General features: G+C 36.7%; 1 long non-coding RNA gene across 1 annotated transcript; it reads right to left on the reverse strand.

The window, feature by feature from the left end:
* Window positions 1–465: 465 nt before the first annotated feature.
* LOC131918778 (uncharacterized) lies at window positions 466–17,561 on the reverse strand. The gene is made up of 6 exons (XR_009381083.1): window positions 17,447–17,561; window positions 17,278–17,341; window positions 16,530–16,756; window positions 13,440–13,501; window positions 7,704–7,745; window positions 466–638 (listed from the first exon to the last, which is right to left on the reverse strand). It is a non-coding gene; the product is annotated as an uncharacterized LOC131918778 (long non-coding RNA).
* Between the last annotated feature and the right edge of the window lie 3,583 nt (window positions 17,562–21,144).

A 21,144-nucleotide genomic window follows, 5' to 3' on the forward strand; every position in this document is an offset into this window, starting at 1 on the left:
TTCTGAGTCATCCACTCTCATGGTATATTTCATCATTTTCAGTGAAAACCCTAAAATGGCATTAATAACCTTGATCTGACTTTAAAATTCTCTTATTATGGTGTCTTTTTGAAGAAGCAATAAAATGTATAACTTGAATGTTAATTCTTTCATTAAAACATTCAATGTAAGTTTTTGGACAAATATCTATTTCTGGCTGGGTCTCATGAATGACATAATTTTTGCACAGTTGAGTATACAACTATATTTTTCTTACAAATCTTAAATTAGTACACAAAAGTATTAGCTTAACATCATCACTAAATATTATGTTTTTACTTTATATTATTACATGATTGTATTGAAGACTATCTGGTAAATATTAGAAAAATGAAATGGAGTGTTCATAGCCCTCATCTGTTCAAATCCTTCACTGAATAGTAAAACAAAATTGAATAAATCAGTCAGTCTTTATTTTTCCAACTGTTTGATTGAAGGGTTTTATAGGTTTAAATTTTGGTGGTAGTACTGACAGCATCCATCCTTTTCTGAACTTCAAGGAAGAAACCTCTCTATGCAAGGATAGATTCCTGACCTGTATTTTCCAGTGTTAGGTAGAGATGCCGGAGTCTGTCTTTGAAGTCTTGACTTTTCCACAGCTAATCATTTGAAAAACAAAACAAAATGAAACAAGCAGCAAACAAACAAAAAGAACTCCCTCAAAACAACAACAACAACAACAAAAACCCCAACATAGGTGACATTTGTTTTAAAATTGGAGAATGATTAGAAATGGATACACTCTATAATTTTTTGAGCTGGAACCACTGAGACCTATAAAAAACAGAGGAATAAAGATAAAGGAAAAGTAATATAGGAAATCAGTTGAGACAAATATGGGATATAAAACTTATATAAGCCAAGAGGAGGATGAAACAAAGAAGGGGTGGCAAACAGGATATTAATAGTGAAAAGATGATTGGTTCTGACATTTGTTTACCAATAATCAAAACAATGACATCTGAGGGTAATAATCTCTGGAAAATAAAAACCAGTGATATACTTTATAATAATTATTAAGTAAAACCTATTATCTTTATTGTTTTCATTTTAAAAAAAGATAATTTGCTTAGTTTAAAACTATAAATTAAAGAAAAATAGAGTAGGATGTGCTGAAGGAATGGCTTTTACTTTTGTGTTTGGCAATCTAATCTAGAGTTAAATATATTTAAATCCAGGTACTAGTAGTCAAATAGTAGTTTTAAAATATGTTCTCTAATAAAATTACGTTGGATAATGGAACTTAAATATTACTGGGTATATTGTTTCAAATTGTTGTAAAAATTTCAGTATCTTAACCTGATTAATAATCCAAGTAGTATGTATACAAGTCACTTGATTTGATGAACCTAAGTAGGACTAGGTAAGGAAAGATAGAAGAAATTTTAGACCATGGAATTGGATAAAGTGTCTTTCTTTGATAGGCATCTGTATTTTAAAATTTAAGTAAAAGAAATAGATTAAGGAGAAAATATTTAGAGGTTTTTAAAACAGACATTTTCATTTAGTATATCATTTAGTCAAGGAGATTTGGGACTGAATTACAAAGGGAAATAAAATTATATAAACTTTTCATCCTGCAGTAATGCATTTTTAAGGAATATTAAAGATAACTAGAAGAAAATATTAGAAGAATGGATGAGTGGCAGCTAGAACAAAGTGCCTTCCTCAGTCTATTGTCATAAGGTCATAATTGTATGAAATTATTTATTGAAGACTTGCTACATGCTTGGCCTTGCGTGAAACTGTTTTGTACATCAAAGGAATAACTAGTATGTGAAGTTGTCTAACAAAGTTTGTAGTTGGAAAATCAATTTCAACACCAACACAAAAATAGCTATGGGACTTTATACGATAAAATAATTAAATGATGAAAGGTAGGAACATTTGACCTGGAAGTCAGAACTCTTTGCCTCATGCTCTATTCTGTGTTACATCACATGACATGTCTCAGACTCATTGTGAAAATACCAAGTCCTTCCTTTATGTGTTTAAAGTAATATTATGTTTCTCTCTATTATTAATTACTTCATGCCTGGTATTATTGAAATACTTTACAATGTCCCAATTAACTCTTACTAAAAGATTTAGGTCTTATGGAATCAGAGATGAAAATGAAAAGTCAATAACCCTTTTGTTTGTATTATGTGGTAAATAGTGGCTTCAAAATAAAACCAGTAGTTGACTTTTTCAAGGATAGCATTCTTGGCTATGATTTCTTTCATTTAACAGTGACTCTGATATTATGCAATTTTCAAATACACTCTACCAGTGTATCTGACACACAATAGTACATGAAAGAGCACAGAAAAAACTGGGGTATGATGACTGTTAACACACAGGATACCATGATATTGTCCAAACAAGACTAGTTGCAAACTTTCATCCAGTGTCTCAAGGGAGCTAAATTTCAGCATGTTTCTATAGCATAGGTAAGACTTAGATTCAATCTCCAGTACCATACATAAAAAAGTCACATGACTAATGATTTACTCTATTCCGTTGCTTCAACCTCCATTTATTCTCACTACCATGTCTAATGATAGCACAGCATACACATACCATTCAGAGCATGTCAGATAAACTCAACAAAATACAGAGTTCACTCCTCTGGAATAATTAAGTATAACACTCTGCCATCATTCAGAGTGCTCAAAGAGCTGAGAAAGTCTCCTGTTATCAGTCATAAGAGTTTGGGAATAATGACTACATGTAATTGTCAGTTGGGATCCCCCAGAAAATACTGACATCTTTGCAGAACAAGGATGTAGTTAAAGAAACCTTGGACATAAGCATTTCCTGTTCTCACTGAAGTGGGGTAAAGTTAATGTCTTCTGTTTCTCCGGATCTAGGAACTTCCATACATTCAAGATATTGCTGGTGTGATTTTAAAATACAAGATGGCTATAACTATTGTTAAATCTCCCCACATTCTTTAAAACCAACATGTGGACCAATGGAATTGGATTGAAGACTGTGATATTAATCCACACACCTATGAACACCTGATTTTGACAAACCAAAACTGTACGATGGAAAAAAGAAAGCATCTTCAACAAATGGGGCTAGCATAACTGGATATCAACGTGTAGAAGATTACAAATAGATCCATATCTATCACCATGCACAAAACTCATGTAAAAGTGGATCAAAGACCTCAACATAAATCCAGCTACACTGAATCTGAGAGAAGAAAAAGTAGGAAGTAGCCTTGAATGCACTGGCACAGGAGACCACTTCCTAAATATAACAACAGTAGCACCGACACTGAGAACAACAATTAATAAATGGGACTTTCTGAAACTGAGAAGCTTCTGTAAGGCAAAAAAACACAGTAAATAAGACAAAATGACAGCCTACAGAATGGGAAAAGATCTTCACCAACCCCATATTTGACAGACGGCTGATCTCCAAAATACATAAAGAACTCAAGAAACTAAACATCCAAATACCAAACAATCCAATTAAAAATGGGTTACAGAGCTAAGAGCTTATAAACACCTTCAGCAACATAGCAGGATACAAGATCAACTCAAAAAAATCAGTGGCCCTCCTATATACAATTGACAAACAGGCTGAGGAGGAAATCAGAGCTACATCACCTTTTACAATAGCCACAAATGATATAAAATACCTTGGGGGTAACACTAACCAAGCAAGTGAAGGACCTATATGACAAGAACTTTAAGTCTCTGAAAAAAGAAATTGAAGAAGATGTCAGAAAATGGAAAGATCTCTCATGCTCATGGATAGGCAGGATTAACATAGTAAAAATGGCAATGTTACCAAAAGCAATCTACAAATTCAATGCAATCCCCATCAAAATCCCAACACAATTCTTCACAGACTTAGAAAGAATAATATTCAACTTCATATGGAAAAACAAAAAAACCCAGGATAGCCAAAAGAATCCTGTACAATAAAACAACCTCTGGAGGCATCAGGATCCCTGATGCTACAGTAATAAAAACAACTTGGTACTGGCATAAAAAACTGACATGTGGACCAATGAAATCGAATTGAAGACCCTGGCATTAATCCACACACCTATGAACATATAATTTTTGACAAAGAAGCTGAAACTATACAATGGAAAAAAGAAAGCATCTTCAACAAATGGGGCTAGCATAACTGTATATCGTGTAGAAGGCTGCAAATAGAACCATATCTGTCACCGTGCACAAAACTTAAGTCCAAGTGGATCAAAGACTTCAACATAAATCCAGCTACTCTGAACCTGCTAGAAGAGAAAGTAGGAAGTATTCTTGAACTCATTGGCATAGGAGATCACTTCCTAAATATAACACCAGTAGCACAGACACTGAGAGAATTCTCAACAGAAGAATTTCAAATGGTGGGAAGACATTTAAGGAATTGCTCAACATCCTTAGTCACCAGGGAAATGTAAATCAAAATGACTCTGAGATACCATCTTACACCTGTCAGAATAGCTAAGATAAAAAACACTGAGGAGAGCTTATGTTGGAGAGGATGTGGAGCAAGTGAAACACTCCTCCACTGCTGCTGGGAATGCAAACTTGTACAGCCATTATGGAAATCAGTATGGTGGTTTCTCAGAAAATTGGGAATCAGTCTACATAAAGACCCAATGATAGCATTCTTAGGCATATACTGAAAGAATGCTTAATCATACCACAAGGACACATGCTCAACTACATTCATAGCAGCATTATTCATAATATCCAAAACCTGGAAACAACCTAGATGCCCCTCAACCAAAGAATAGATAAAAAATGTGGCACATATACATAATGGAGTACTACTCAGCAGTAAAAAACAGTGACATCATGAAATTTGCAGGCAAACGGATGGAACTAGAAAATATCATCCTGAGTGAGGTAACCCAGACTCAGGAAGACAAACATGGTATGTACTCACTCATAAGTAGATACTAGATGCAAAGCAAAGGATAACCACACTAAAACCCACAGCTCCAGGACGCTAGCTAACAAGGAGGACCTCAAGAAGGAGGCATGGATCACCTTGGGAAGGGGAAATAGATGAGATCTCCTGAATAAACTAGGAGTGAAGGGGGAAATAGGAGGTAGGGGATGGGGGATGAGAACATAAGGGGACATGATGGTTGAGCTGGAACAGGGATGGAGTGAGAGAGCAATGAAAGAGATATCTTGATAGAGGGAGACCTCATGGGGATAGGGAGAAACCTGATGCTAGCGAAGTTCCCACAAGGATGACCTCAGCTTAGACTACTAGCAATAGTGGAGAGGGTGCCTGAGCTGGCTTACCTCAGTAATCATATTGGTGAATACCCTGTCATCATAGAGCCTTCATCCACTAACTGATGGAAGCAGATGCAGAGATCCATGGTCAAACACCAGGCTGAGCTCCAGGAGTACAGTCGAAGAGAGGGAAGAGGGATTCTGAGCTAAAAGCATCAAGATCATTATGGGGGAAATCTACAGAGACAACCAAATCAAGCTAGTGAGAACTTATCAACTTTAGACCAATAGCTGTAGAGCCTGCATGGGACTCAACTAGGTCCTCTGCATAAGGGAGACAGTTGTGTAGCTTGGTCTGTATAAGGGGCCCCTGGTAGTGGGATCAGAATTTGTCCTTGGTGCATGAGCTGGACTTTTGGAGCCCATTACCTATGGTGGAACACCTTGCAAAGCTTTGAGGCAGGGGGAGGGAATTGGACCTGCCCCAACTGAATATACCAGGCTTTGCTGACTCTCCATGGGGGTAAGCTGGGGGAAAGGCTGGGAGTAGAGGGAGAAGGGATGAGAGGGGTATCTATGGTTGGTAGGAATAAAAATTTTCTCAACAGAAGAATCTCAAATAGCTGAAATACATATAAGGAATTGCTCAACATCCTTAGTCATCAGGGAAATGCAAATCAAAATGACTCTGAGATACCATCTTACACCTGTCAGAATGGCTAAGACCAAAAACACTGAAGACATATTATGTTGGAGAGGATGTGGAGCAAGGGGAATACTCCTCCACTGTTGGTGGGAGTGCAGACTTATACAGTCATTTTGGAAATCAATATGGTGGTATCTCAGAAAATTAGGATTCAATCTTCTTCAAGACCCAGCTATACCACTCTTGGGTATATATCCAAGGACTGCTCAATCTTACTGTAAGGACACATACTCAACTATGTTCATAGCAGCATTATTCATAATAGCCAGAACCTGGAAACAACCTAGATGCTCCTCAACTGAAGAATGGATTAAGAAAATGTGGTACATATACACAATGGAGTAATACTCAGCAGAGAAAAACAACGACATCATGAAATTTTCAGGCAAATGGATGAAACTAGAAAGCATCATCCTGAGTGAGGTAACCCATTCTCAACAGGACAAACATGGTATGTACTCACTTATAAGTGGATACTAGAGGTAAAGCAAAGGATAACCAGATTGCAATCCACAGCTCCAGTGAGGCTAGCTAGCAGGGAGTATCCTAGGAGGGGCACATGGACACGTGGATCCAGAGGAGGAGAAATAGATGAGATCTACATGAGCAAACTGGGGGTGAGGGGGTAATGGAGGGGAAGGGATGGGGGATGAGAACATAAGGAAATGGGAGGTTCAAGCTGGAACAGGCACAGAGTGGAAGAGCAAGGAAAGATACCATGATAAGTGAAGACATTATGGGAATAGGGAGAAACAGAGTGCTAGGGAAGTTCCCAGGAATCCGCAAGGATGATCCCACCTTAGACTACTGGCAATAGTCAAGAGGGTGCCTGAACTGGCCTACTCTGGTGATCAGATGGCTGAATACCCTAACTGTCATCATAGAGCCCCCCATCCAGTGACTGATGGAAGCAGATACAGAGATCCACAGCTGGATGCCAGGCCAAGCTTCAGGAGTCCAATTGATGAGAGAGAGGAGGGATTCTATGAGCAAGGGACATCAAGATCATGATGGGAAAATGTGTAGAGATGGCCAGACAAACTAGTGGAAACACATGAACTATGGACCAATAGCTGAGAATCCCCCATGATACTGGACTAGGCTCTCTGGATAGGTGAGACAATTATTTAGCTTAAACTGTTTAGGGGGCCCCCAGGCAGTGGGATCAGTATCCATCCCTGGTGCATGAGTGGGCTTTTTGGAGCCCAGTGCCTATGGTGAGACACTTTGTGCAGCCTTGGTACAGAGAGGAGGGGCTTGGACCTGCCTCAACTGAATGTACCAGGCTCTGCTGACTTCCCATAGGAGACCTTGCCTTAGAGGAGGTGGGAATCAGGGATAGGTTTGGGGGGGAGGCTGGGAGGCAGGAGTAGGGAGGAGAGGGGAATCTGTGGTTGGTATGTAAAATGAGTAAAAAAAACTTAATAATAATAAAAAAATTTTCTAAATAAAAAAATTAGAAATAAAAGTCTTTAGATGTCTTGGCTGTGGTATTATCATGAAGATACATGGTATGATAGCATAATATCTGTAAAGATATAAATAATGTAAATGTAACAGAAAAGAAAAAGGGAGAGATTATCTACGATTATTACAGTAACTATTTTAAGAGATGAGACCAGAGTATTAAATTGAATTCAGTGCTCCCTTCATCTGAGTATGCTGCATTTAGAATTATTAATAGAAGCTCACAGACAGGTTTCAACACCATGGGGAAGACCCCATAGAAAATTTAAATTTTTAAAAAGATAAATTACCATGTATATGTGTCTGTATACACACATCTTCTGTGCAGTTTCCTGGGGAGATCAAGAGAAGATGCCAGTTATTGTTGATCTGGAGTTAACAGATGTTTGAAAGTTGTCTGGTAGGGTGCTGGGAATTGAACTCTGATCTGTTGTCATGGCACCAGGTGCTCTTAAGTGATGAACCATCTCCCAACCTCACAAACTAAAAATTTTTAAACTTTTATTTTTAGTTATTCTTGTAAATTTTATACTATATATTTTGATCATATTCTTTCCAGCCCCTTACCTCTTCCCAGAGCCTTCCCTAACCACCTAAAGTTTTGTTATTTCCCTTTTAAAACAAAACAAAACAAAGATAAAAGCCCCTATAAAACACGTAGTCCAGTTTGTGTTGGCCAACTAAACCTGAGTGTGAGACCTGTCCCCTTGTCTGTTGTTGATATGTGACTGTACTGAGAAAGTTGATTTCTCTCCCCCCAAAGCTATCATTTGCAAGTACCCTCTTGGCTAGAGGTGAGACTTCATGGCAATTTTCTCTTCTCTTGTGCTGGGATTTTGTCTGGCTTAAGCTTCTTCAGGTCTTGTGATACTATCAGTCTCTGTAAGTTCATATGTACATCTTCTCTGTTGTGGCTAGAAAACATGGTTTCCTTGAAGTCACCCACCATCTATGGCTCTTACATGCTTTCTTCCCGCTTTTCTACATAGATCCTTGAGCCTTAAGGGGAGGCATGTGATTGAAAAAGCAGTATTCAGGACTAAGCAGTCAAAAGTTTCTCACTCTTTACATGTTGTCTAGTTGTGTTCTTTTGTTAATTACTATCTGCTGTGGGATGTCTTTCTGTATGCTGTGAATATGTGTTGCTCTGATTGGTTGATAAATCAAGCTGCATTGGCCTATGGCATGGCAAAATAAGGTTAAGTAGGTCATTCAAACAGAAAAGAAGGGAGAAAAAAGAGTGAGAAGAAAGGCCACCCTGCCACCAAAGGAGCAACAAGATGCCAGCAGACCTATAAAGTCATAGCTATGTGGAAACATATAGGTTAATAGAAATGGGTTGAGGTAAGTTATAAGAGGCAACTAGCAAGAAGCCTGATGCACAGGCTATATAATTTGCTATTAATATTAAGCCTCTGAGTGATTATTTCATAAGCAGCTGTGGGACCATGGGGCAGGGTGGGACCAGAGAAACTTATGGCTATAACCATCTTTTGCAAGAATAGGTTCATCTTGTGAAGGCCAAATGATTCACTGATGTATGAGTATCAGAATATGTCATTAGGAGTCATTTTATTGTTATGGTCATTTAGCATTAATAATACTAATACTAATTCTACTTCTACTACTACCACTACCACTACTACTTCTATTACTACTACTACTGATATTTTCCCCTAGGGGCCATGACATATCTGATTCTTGGCCTAATTTAGGCAGGGGTTTCACCCCATCCAATATGCCTTAAAATGGTTCTTAGACTCTACATTATTCATGCTACTATTGGGCCAGTGGGTATATCTTGCAGGTAGGTTATTATAGCTTGCAGTTTGTAGCTGGCTGAAAATGAGGATTGCTTTTCTTTCCTGTTAATATGTATAGCATCTACTAGTACTATGAATGCATCTAATAGGATGAAGTATAGCTAGAGTTTTCCTGCCCGGCCCACAGTCAGGACAAATCTCTCTCACCTGCCAGTCCCACAGACGCTCAGACCCGATGAAGTAAACACAGAGACTTATATTGGTTACAAACTGTATGGCTGTGGCAGGCTTCTTGCTAACTGTTCTTACAGCTTAAATTAATTCATTTCCATTAATCTATACCTTGCCACGTGGCTCGTGGCTTTCCGGCATCTTCACATGCTGTTTGTCATCCTGGCGGCTGGCAATGTCTCTGACTCAGCCTTCCACTTCCCAGCTTTATTCTCCTCCTTGTCCCGCCTATCCTTTCTGCCTAGCCAATGGCCAATCAGTGATTTATTTATTGACCAATCAGCAACACACTTGACATACAGACCATCCCACAGCAATGAAGCTTCCCCTTGAACACCTACTAGATTTCTCCATGTTTTGTGCCACAAGGATGTGGTGTCTTCAGCCGTAAGCTCTTACCATCAAGTCATGGAGGGTAAACCAACAGCAATGATACAACTTTTATAGTATCGTAAGGGAAATGTTCTATCAATTCATTATTTTTCTGTTATCATGTGTTTACTGCTCCTAAATTACATTTCAGACTAAATGTATTTGACATGTAGCTATCTGATCTATGTTTCAAGTTTCAAAGAGAAGTAATTTTCTATCTCTAATGAACAACAAAATGCGATAATATGCACTGAGAAAAATATTTGATGAGTTATGATTTGAATCTGAAATTCTCCCCACAAAATCCTGATTTGAATGCTTAGTCCCCAGCTTGTGACTCTGTTTTTCAGACTTTGCAGCTTTTAGGAGGGAGGGCTTAGCTATTGGTTACTAGGGGTATGTCTTTTAAGGTTATAGCTGCTGTTCATTCTAGCCCTGGACTCTATGCATTCTGCTTGACCACAGTGTGAATGTGTAAACTGTAATGCCAAGCCTCCCCTGACATGGAGCCATTTATCCATATTGTGCTCACAACTGATGAACTGAAATATTTAAGTCATAAACGAACCTTTCCTTCCTTCTGTTAGGTATTTTGTCAGAAAAAATGTGAAAAGTAATTAGTGGGAGACATTTCTGACTTACTAAAATTTAATGGATATCTTCCTTTAACCAAGTCCTTGAACCTCCATAGTTTCATAAGTACATAGGGAAACTCTTTATTAGTAGTTATATACCTCAGTTAGATCCAGCAGTAACTCAGTCACTTTATATTGAGAGTGTTAAATAGTGTTATACTTCATGATTTCTACTCTTCAATACAAAGCTTAAATTAATGATACTATAACATGGTAAAATGCATTTATTTTTAGAATCTAATATTTAAAGATTTCTCATATAATTATATTTGGAAAAGTACAAGCAATTTGTCTTAATTTAAAATTTTAGCATCTACTCCTAGTATAAACACATAAAATGGTGAAAATGTAAGATTTGCTTGTTTCACTGTCAATCTGTCTATTACATATGTATTTATTTTTTAATGAAAACAATTTTTCCATACAATATATTCTGATCACAGTTTCCCCTCTTTCCTCTCCCTCCAGATTATCCCCACCTGACCATGCATATAACTCTATGCCTTGTCTCTTTAGAAAACAGACAGGAAAAATACAAACAAACAAGAATAAATTAAAACAAAGAAAATAAAAAGCATGAGAAAGACACACAAGTAGACACACCCACACACCCATAATAACACATAATTGGAAACCATAATATATAAGCAAAAGACCAGTTAGGTAAAAAAACAAACAAACAAAAAACTCAAAACAACAGTAAAAAACACCCAGACAAAACATTGTAACCCAAAACCCTCCAAAAAATACTAGTGAGTTTATTTTGTGTTGGCCATCTATTACTGAGCATAGATCCTCCACTTAAGTATGGTTTGTATACCCAATGAGACTCCATTGAAAAAAACTAATTTTCCTTGCAAATAGACGTCACTTGGAGACAGCTTCTGTTACGCCCCCCACCCATGTCCATTTCTCCTCTCAGTGCTGGGAACCCATCTGGCTTGTATCTATACAGGGGCTGTGCATGCTGTAACTATCTCTGTGAGGTCTTACTTGCATCAGTCTGTTGTGTCTGGGAGGCACTGTTTCCTTGGTGTCCTCCATCCTCACTGTGTCTTACAATCTTTGTGCCTCTTCTTTCCCATAATTCCCTGAGCTCTGAGAGGTGGGGTTTGTATCATCTATCTTTTTCTTACTGATTTAGATGATTATATACATACCTACTTACCTACCTACATTCCTACCTACCTGTCTCCAATCTGCTCTATTAGGTATATTAACATCTGTGTTCGTAACACATGATTTCTGCATTGAGACTCTTGAAATTTTGTAGCTTTCCTGTCACTTCAATATGTGATTTTGTTAAAAGCTTCACAAAACACAACTCTGGGATCCATACACTGAGCAAGTAAGCACTGTAGTTCACAAGGCTCTGACCAAGTATGCATCTTGTGCTTTAAAATAAAAGAGAAATGCAGTATAGCAACTTCCAAAATGATTAAAATCCACTAACCAAAAGTAATATATTCTTTTCTTTACATGTAACTAATGTATGATTATATTTCAAACAAGTTATTTCCTATAATAAGTTTCAGTATCTGGTATCTACACATGTTACATGTCACAGCTTATGTGTGTGTACATATATATGTATGTACGTGAATGGAATAAATATGGAATAATTACCCTTGATGTTAAAATGTCTAGGTTCAAGGGAAACTTTAATTGTAGAAATATATTTAATTAAGTCCCTTAGGGTGTATCTTTGATTAATATTCCTGTCAGAATGTTCAGCTCTCTCTACCTAGAATTTTAAAAGCTTTATTACATTTAAAAGCCTATATGGAAGAAATATTTAAAGGATATTTATGATCAAAATCTAAAAATAGAACTGCATCTCATACTGCTTTTTAGTATGCCAATCTGTTATTGTTTTCCATATATTAAATCTGATTGAAACAATGACAAACACTATCCCTCAATTTCTAATCTATGCAATTGCTGTATTTAGTGTTATCTGTCTGTCTGTCTGCCTGCCTATCTGTCCATCTGTCTGTCTGGCCATCTGTTCATCCAACCATCCACCCACTCACCCACACACCCACCCATTCACTCATCTGTCCATTCATCCATCCATCCATCCATCCGTCCGTCTGTCCGTCCGTCCGTCTGTCCATCAGTCAGTCCGTCCATCTGTCTGTCTGCCTGTCTGTCTGTCTATTTATCTATCTATCTATGTGATTATTAAGGACAAAAGTGCTGTATAAGATTGTATAGTCCTCTATATTTAGTATGCATAACCACCTAGATTCAAAGAAGGAAGGAACTCCCATTCTACGGCCAGACCAAAAATTTATATAAAGTAAACCTGTCTATATTTCTACTTGAATGTAGACTCTTAAAAGCAGAATTTATGCATTTGCTTTATTTTTGTAACCATTGGTGTGGCATTTTTATAAGGCATTAAATAACTCAAGCAAACATCTATTATAACAAACTTGTAAAGTTTGCTATATAATTTTTCATTTGAGTTACTTTAGACATGAATTTATTTCACATCATATTTTTATTCTCTAGCTACTTATAGATTACAAATAACTTATGTCATCTTGATTTTTGACAACCTCATCAGTATCTGTTACAATTAATGATTTTCCAACTATTGTTCAATTGCATCATCATTAGGTGATTTTAGTGTAATAGGAGTGATGAATGATTATTTAAGCATCACAAAGGACAATTTCAAAATCAAAAATATATGTGAGGGTGGTTACTTAGAAATGGCAAAACCAATGTGAATATACATACATACATACATACATACATATAAAACTCTTGGTGATTTTTACGTTAAAAAACAAAGCATATTTTTGGTTGTGGTATGTAAAATTAAATTAATTATAAAATAAAAATATTTATTAAAAACAAAACAAAACAAAAAACCAAAACAAAACATAACAGTCCTGAGAGGTTGGAATGGACATAGAACATAACAGGCTATCTCAATTCAAGCATTAGAAAGATAATAACTTTATTTAGCATATAGAAGTCAAATACTTAGGTGACATAAGTTGTACATAATTACCTTGCTGTACAGCTAGACCTTCTCTCTAGTGTTGCTTTCTTCTTTATAGACATTTCAAAATGCTAAGGGTTAAGAAAGCAGAACGGCTTCTGATCATGTTTGTTTATTATAAACAGTTGGTCATTGAAAACACCAGTGGCTTGGAAGATTCAAACTTGTCTAGATTATTCAGGTAATTAAACACGGATGAGAATTGATGACTGCAGGGGTTTTCAGAACTTTTCCTAAAGCTCTCAGTAAGTAGTGATATATAGATGTGAGAAAACATCGTCCTTATAAGCTATATGCGCATGAATAAAATTCTTTGTGTTCCCAAACACTTCTCCAATTCAATTATCATATAGAAAATTTATGTTGATGAGTCTTATCCCACTCTGAGGATTCATCAACCACTTAATAGCTGTTTTAGCTGAGATCAGTACTGTGATATGGTTACGAAGTTTTTGCTTCAGGTTTATCTTGATTTAATGTTCATTGAATAAGCATTATCACCTTAATTTCATTTCCTCGAGCCATTAGCATAATGATGATTGAACTTTTCATGAAGTGAGCTTAAAAGTTAAGAGAATATTGTGGCCCATGATCCCAGTAGCATCAGAAACCTGAGAGTGGAGCGATGGAGAAAGTCAGTTGTAGCTGTTGTTTCTAAGAACCAAATCCTTAGAGTTCTTATTCAGGGGCTGCTTGATTTCCTGATTGAAATTCTAAACTTACAGTTCTCAGTATAAGCTCTGTGTATAGAATTTTGGTCCTGTGTTCAATGGCTTTACCTAAGTGGCCATTGCTTACACTGAAATGCCGTTTTACCATTTTGAAAAAAAAAAAAGAAAAAAAAACTTTCTCCCTTTTCTGAGAATTCTGCAAGTATAATCCTAGTGTATAGGATCTCTGGTTTTCAGGTCCAGTGTTTTCTGCTCTCTTTTCTGGTAGCATCAACAATAAGATGCTTGTGAATAGAATGCAGCATGACTGATAGAATGACAGTCCTGGAGTGGACCACCCTCTGTTCTGAACATTCTTTCCTCTGCTTGTTATAGCTGAGAGAACCTAGCTTCCAAGATCTACTGGTCACTGAGGATATCGTCCACAGTCATAGCAGACCCAATGCCCAGGAGTAGCTGGTCAACGGAAAACAGACTCCATGGTCTTTGGTTTGTTTCTTTGTGTTTGGTGGGCTTTTTGTTTTAGTAATTTTTGTCTTATTACTTTTTGTGATTTTGCTTCTTGCTTTTTAGAGAGAGGAAGAATAAATTAAGTGGGTAGGGAGGTGGGGAGGATCTGACAAAGGGGGCTGCCTGATCAAATATATCATCTAAAAAAAATAAAATAAAAATAAAAACAATTATCAAACTGTAGTAGCTCCATTTTTTGAAGTAGTTTTATACAAACACTAATAAAATATGACAGACAAGATGTCTTAAACAGGAGAACATTATCTTCTCAATTTTCTGGGTCCTATATCCAAGTATGGGCAGGGTTGTTTTCCAACTTCGTCTAAGGTTTTTGTCCTTGACAGGCAGATTGCCATCTTCTCCCTATGCTTCCACAGTCTTCCATCTTTAGAGACTGTTTCATTACAGTCACACCCTAAGGCGCAGAGGATCAGAACTTTAACAACATGTAAGTTATGATAAAGGGCATGGCTCAGCTCTTAATGTCATGTGATAATATTGGTTGTTAATTCTGTGAACATTTATGCAATTACCATCCAATTTATCACAACACCTCCATGCAATAGACAAAATTATCGCTTCGAACAAAGGCTCAAAGAAACTAATGACTATGACTGAGGTAATATTGCTACAAGAAGAAGAGCCTTAACATTTACCCAATTTGGCCTAAATCCAAAATCTTTCTACAATGAAATTAATGTTTGATTTCGGCATTCAATCATTCATACCTGGCAATCAATGGAACACCGTGCAAGTGAACAAATGTGTGTAGTAGTACTACAAACTGGCATTTTATTTATGAGATTAAATACATTTTAAATTCTGTCTTCAAAAACATATTTTTCAAGTTTAATTAGGTATTAAATTGGTATCCAAAATAATAAGTAAGCATCTATTTAAATATATTAATCATGAATTAATTTGGGGGCAAGTTTGTATATGAAAAAAAATTATTGTAAGGTAGTGAATTCGTTAAAGCAAGCTACTTGGTTTGGGAACTACTGGAACATGTTCTATGAAGCAAGAATATTCATATCTGTCTGGATCATAATGTGTCCTTCCATTGTAGGCCTTGATTCATAATGGGTGTTTTTTCTTGTATCACTAAAGTCATTATTATGTGATAAAAGGAAAATTCAAAATGTAACTTCATGAGAATGTTGCTGGTGAGGTAGATGTGTATATTCGAGGTCAAGAATATATAAGAAATTAATATCTTACGGTCACTTTTAACGAGAACTAAGGCTGTTCCAACAAAAATCTATAATCTCTGTAAAAATGCTTTGTGGAGCTGGAGAGTTGGCTCAGTGGTTAAGGGCATTTGCTGCTCCACAGAGGATCCAGGTTCAGTTCCCAGAAGCTACATGGAAGCTCATTGCCATCTGTAACTCCAGTTCCTGGGGATTTGGCACCCTCATCTGACCCCGGTAAGCACCAGACATGTACAAGGTGCATACACTTTCAGGCAAAATATTTACACACACGAAGTAAAATAAATAAATCTAAAGAAATTTGGATTAAAATGCTTTGTTAAATCAATCATTTATTAGGAAAATGACTTATTTTAGAAAAACACTGTATTCGTCTGTGTTCAGCCACTGCTGAGGACCTTACAGAAGACAGTGTCACAACAGGGAAGGTGTATTCAAATGGGAAAGAGGCAACACATGGCAAGACAGTTGGACAGAAGGATTCAAGTCACGCCATTTTTCCCCTTCTCCCAGCTACTCTCTGTTCAGTGACTAGTGAGACACACTCCCTCGGCCAGTCTCATTCAGAGAAAGTGGGGAAGAGAGCCAGTTTTGAGAATGATAGATAAGGCAAAGGGGACATTTTGCATCAACTGTTTCTTTACGCTCCTGGTCCTGCTTTCCAAAAAACAAACAAAACTATTCCTAAGTGCTTAATTTGTACTCACAGCTCTTTATCGGACCTCTCATTTCCGTCTCCATCAGCCTCTCAGCTGTTGACATGGTTCCGTTTCCTGCACTTTCCTGACCTCATTTCCACGTGTGTGTTCTTCAGACTAGCCAGCCTATCATTGCCCTCCAGTTTGACAGAGATTTCTGCTATCAGCTCACCTCAACAAGCTTTTATTTATTTTTTTTTATTTTGTCTTTTAAAGTGGTTGTCTTACTTTAGAGCCTGTTACCAAAGAGCAAAATACAATCCGGGTTCATAGTCTTTATTATTATACACATAAAAATAGTGTGTCTTGAAGTACAAGGAAAACAAACGTTTCTAGGTTAGGTATTGTATTTTTTCCCCACTAATTAGGAATTAGCTCATTTAGAGGGATAATTGTCTTTCTGTCCTGGGATTCTATTATAATGGATGGCTGCCTAAGTGCTAATATGGGAGAAATAGACCCCAGGGGTGGGGGCTTGAAGATGGATGTTAGTTGATCCTGAGTCAGCAGTAAAGCATTATTTTCCTGAAGGAGTGTGGCTTTAAAAACACTAAAAGCTTTATTACAATGTGGAATTATGAAGCTATCTTTCCATCAAATACTGAATGCTGATGCTCTTATCAGGGCTTGTGTCTAGACTGCACTTCTGTACTAATGAAAAGTTGTGGGGCAAATGAGTAAATGGACTTTCAAAAAACTTAAAAATGGGTTGCAAAAAGGTAAAAGAATTTTTCAGGATGAACACATCAATCCTTACGATCAATCACTGATGAAATCAATAGTCTACTGTAAATGTGTTTGGAACCCATCGTGTCCTGCACCTATAGGTAGAAAGGAGAATTAAATCAAGATTTGTTCTTGCTCCCATGAAAGCTATGGCTTTTGAGAGATTCAATTGAACTCGTGCTGTTGTTAGCTTTCCTTACTGTGACAAGATACTGGATGGAAGAAATTGAAAAGGAAGAAATAATCGTTTTGCTTCTGGGTTTGAGGAACTCATTCCATCGTTGCTTGGCCTCATGGCTTTTGGGCTTCGGAGAGTCAGAATATCATGGTTGTGAAAGGGTTGCTAGGCAACGCTTCTGACCTGACAATGTCTCAGAAAGGGGCGTGGATGAGCAGGAGCTTCCACTTGAGAGCGTATCCCCAGTATGACTTCACTTTCGTCCACAAAGTCCCATGTCTAAAGTTCAACCACATCTCCAAGGCACCATGAATAGGCAAACCAAACATTCAAGGCATGGTCCTAGGACAGGTAATTAAGATCAAAACCATACCATCTTAAAGGAGAGAAAATCATTCTCTTAGACGAGAATGTTGACCAATGGTCTTCATTTTTCTACCAAGATGACAAGAATAATGATGTAGAACCTGCCAGACATCTGAATGTGGAAGGGGTTAATTGGATCTTTAAATGTTAGATGTACCAAACAAGACGCAGGGCCTTGTTTCCAATAGAGGAGAAGAAAAAATTACTCTTGTCCTTGTGCAGTACTTTATCTGAGCAATATGAGAAATGAAGTGTATTAGTATCATCCTGTGTAGTTTTGCTCATATTTTTTTTTTTGGTGCAGAATTAAACCACATCCCCCTCTCTGATATATGAAAACAAGAAATGTTTTCTCTTAAAAACAAATTAGGTAGCCAGAACCAATGATCCATAATAATTTGTTTGGAACTGATATTCAGAAAGCACATGGGGCTTGGCATTAGAAGGCAGAGCTTCTGTTTCGAAGAATGTTGAGAACCCGTGTGTTGCTTTTGGAATGACATTTAATCCCTTCTCCATCTCAGTTCTCCTTACTATGAAACCTACAGGAGTCCATGGGAGATCCTTGCCAATTCTGCAATTTGGAACTTCTCATTGACTTCATGATGGTGTCTGAAAAGACTATTTGTTATTTTGTACATTTGTCTCCAATATAAAACATTAGAGACACAGAGAATAGTCCCAAATATATTGATATAACTTTCAATTAAAATGATTAAGGGAGCTAAGGTTCAGAATCAACAACTGATTTATGAAATGATTTAAAATTGGAAATTTCTACCTCAATACCAAACATCTCCCTCTCTATTGTCCTGATGTAGAGACTTAATAACACAGCAGCTGTCATATGCTGCTAATTTTTAGAGAAAATTATTTTTTCAGAAAACAGAAATAAAGGTATTCTTTTTATCATATAAATATATCTTATGTGTTGAGTAGATTTTTATCTCTTTTTGGGAAAAAAAAACCCAGAAAGGTTGAAAATCAGACAGATGACAATGATTCTACAGCTTACATAGCACGTATGAAGACTGCTTGCGATAAGTCATTCTCAGTTAATTGCTAATTTACCTCTGAATTATTTAGTAGTTTTGATTTTGATTCTACAACACCTAGAGGCAATGATCTGCACTAGAAACTAACAGCCCGTAAAAATTTGATTTTAATAACCATCATTTGCTGTTAGAAGTTAAGTAATGAAAATGTTAGCAATATAAATGTTAGGGAGGAAAAAATATATTCAGGAAGTATTTAAGGCTTCTGCATATAGAATTTCTTCAAAGTAAATCAATCATAGATAAAATTTTTGGTAATACTTTATGCCAAAATTCACTATCAATTAATAAAAATTGTATTTTAAAGAAAGCAAAAACATAAAAAAGTTATTACACAATTAGAAAATACATATAATGCAATTGAATACAGAAGCTGTTATCAGTTGCTATGATTTTTTGTTGTTGTTTACCATGTCACTCATTAGTTTCCCACACCTGACAGATAATAGTTGTTTAATAAAGACTATGATAACTTTTGTATGGATATACTTCTGAAATAAGAAGAGAATATCTTTCTTTCTGATAATAGATAAATATTGAATGATATGTTTTAAATAAAGTAGTGTTTTTCAGGGAAAAGAAGAGACTGTTGTGGCCAGGAAATCCCTTCAGGAAAACCCTTGCTGTCAAGTGTGGAGAATGAACCACATTGAGACAATGGGGTCAGTGATGAAGACAGCCACCAGTTAAGAGGATGCTAAGTGTGACACAAGATAGAGATGCCAGTGACTAGGAGAGAAGTGATAGCAGAAAGTGTTAATGGGTTTTTTGGATTCTAAGAGGTCATATTGATAAGATTTCTAGAGTAATTAGATCATGAGTCAGATAATATTTTCCAGTTTTATAAAGATGGGCAAATAAGTGAGTGACAGAGGACCAAGATTTTATTATTATTATTATTATTATTATTATTGTTATTTTGCACATTTAATTTAAGGTAATTATAATTTATACAAACATGGGAGTTCAGAGCTGATAACATTTATAAAAATAACAAGGAAGAGAGGGCAGTTTCTCCCAATAATCCAGGTGATGAGATTCTAAGAAACAGCAACCTATCAGATCCAGGATCTCACCTAACCAGTTACTCAGCGAAATTAGAAGTATTGTAATTTAAGAGTGTTTGAGGTTCACAGTAGATTAGTAACGGTCAAGCCAGTATCTTTGTCCATCAGCCTTTTCCAGGCAACATGTTTATATATGAAAAAGCTAAGTGAATAATGCATGTCACCATACATACAGATGCATTTTTTGTCATGTAAATTACACAAAAAGATTTTTCAGCTTAAAATAATTACTTTAAGATGCAGCTCCTGTCTCCTTGGGAATCAGTGTTTCTCCTCTCTCCTCACTTTTGTTCTTTTCCTGTCTTCTTTTGTTTATGTTGCCACGACCAATAAAAATGATCCCCATGATGTACACTGAGTAACTGTGCTACTTTGTGCAAATGGAATCCATCTAGGAGTTACGATAAAAATGAAGAATAGGAATAAACTCTTCATTCGGGGTAGGAAATAACATGCATATCCTGGTCCCCCATAATGGCCCAAAAATGATGACTTAGAAATAAGGTCCATGTGCACATGTGTGTGGCACCACCAACGGTCTACACTTCGGAGCCTTGTGAGGGCTCCTGTCACCCTCTTTAACATTTTTGTACCTGGAATATGTGAAAAGCCTAAATATAAGTGATGTTGTAATGTGGCCCTTAAGATTAGAATCAGGCTCCAGATACCATCCATTTGAACAATTAATTTCTTTTTCGTAAATGAGAAGGTTGGTCTCAAATCATATTTAAAAAATATTGAAAAAGTCAAAGGTGTTGGATTTCCAGGGTCTTGAGATTTTTGGGAAATTACATTTGAGTCACTTTTGAGTGGAAAAATCAGCCACATTAGACCAAAATTTCGGTCAAGTGAATCTGCTGGAGTTTTATTTTATTGTATCATGTTGTATTATAGCTAAAGTCATTTGTCATGGCAGGAGGGATGGTGGCACACAGGCAAACATGGTGCTGGAGAAGGAGCTGAGATTGCTTCAGGATCTGTGGCCTGGAAGAAGAGAGTGACATTGGACCTGGTTTGGGTTTCTGAAACCCCAAAGCCCATCCCAGGTGACACACTTCCTCCAAGGCCTCACCTCCTAATAATGCCTCTCTCTTTTCAATTTAAACCTCCACACTTGCCTTCTGGTTTATTAACTTTAAATGCATTTTGGGAGGGGATGAAGGGAATTATTGAGATGGATGATGTAAGATGAAGTTGAGATGAATCTGATTTTTAAAATTTATTTCTCTAAA

Source organism: Peromyscus eremicus, chromosome 8b, assembly GCF_949786415.1.
Source record: "Peromyscus eremicus chromosome 8b, PerEre_H2_v1, whole genome shotgun sequence".
Taxonomy (NCBI): domain Eukaryota; kingdom Metazoa; phylum Chordata; class Mammalia; order Rodentia; family Cricetidae; genus Peromyscus; species Peromyscus eremicus.